Below are 1,292 nucleotides of genomic sequence, written 5' to 3'. Positions count from 1 at the left end.
CACCTGCACCACGAAGCATACACAAACAGTGTTCCAGCTTTACAGCCAATAACCGACAAGAAGGTTTTGGGGGTGGGGGGTTACCGCGCGGAAGCACAGATGGGAGGGGGAGGGGCAAGCCTGTCTCGTTTTGTTTGAAAATACTTTGAGTGTCAACAAGAAGTAACATCACCCAACATTGCTTAGAGCATCTTTAAATATGTATGGTAGTATTTAAGGAAAGACTACTGGTAATTATTTTTAATCCCATATTTTTAACTGAGCCATGGATTACAAAGATAATTTACCAAGTCAAGAAGTTTCCATTTGTTATAAAAGTGTTGAAGTATAAGACTGTGAAAATATGTAATTAGAAAGACAAAGTTTAAAGATGCATGGGTAACGTTTTACTGAAGCTATGAAGTCTGTGGCAGGGGTGATTCTAAGATCAGACCTTTAGGGGTGCTCAGCCCCTAAAGAGAATGTGACACGGATACAGTGCCTGGCAAAAGTGTTAACCCCCCTGCTAAACTAAACCTGACACTTCATAAGTCACAGTCATAATGACCAATTTGACACAATGTTCTCACATTCAGCAATTTTAGTTGCTTACGTTTCAATTTGGGTTTAAATCTTTGCCATGAAATTTCCAATTCTCTGGGGACTATCAACTTTAAACTTCAGAACCGCACTCCTGCTCTCCCTCAGACAGATCAGACAGAGACTCAGCCAAAGGGGAAAGTCTGGCCAACACTACGTTTCTGTTAACCCTTTCCTTGACTGGATTACAGGTGCACAGCATCAGCTACAGCGACACAGGATATTAAACCTGTTGCAGGCTTGAGCCCCCCTCTAAAATCGCCGATTGTCTGTGGGTGGGACGAGCAACGGATCTTTTCGGCTGATAAAAAGACGCTGGAAAAAACACACAAAGTAAAATAGCGTTACATGTGTTGTGGAACACTAAGCTAACTAATTAAGGTCACATGAGGTCCATTGGAAGGGACATAGCCTCTCTTTTTCCAGTATGGTGGAAAAATATTTTTGGTTGACAGTCAAAATAAAAGCTTCAATGTTATAATAAAATCTTTTAAAAAGTTTTTATTTTATTTAAGTATTTATTTAACATAAAAAATAAAATAAAAATGGGTTTAGTATAATAATTTCACTCCTTGCAATAAACCACAAAGTGTGAAGCTGTTCAGTACAACAGATCTCATGATATGCACATTCACACAAATAAACCAAAATGAACACACCAATCTCCAATTATATTCTATATATCCAATTACTTACAATTGTCCAAGACCCCC

Source organism: Etheostoma spectabile, chromosome 5, assembly GCF_008692095.1.
Source record: "Etheostoma spectabile isolate EspeVRDwgs_2016 chromosome 5, UIUC_Espe_1.0, whole genome shotgun sequence".
Lineage (NCBI taxonomy): Eukaryota > Metazoa > Chordata > Actinopteri > Perciformes > Percidae > Etheostoma > Etheostoma spectabile.
The sequence above is the reverse complement of the archived record's forward strand: the minus strand, read 5'-3'. Positions refer to the sequence as shown.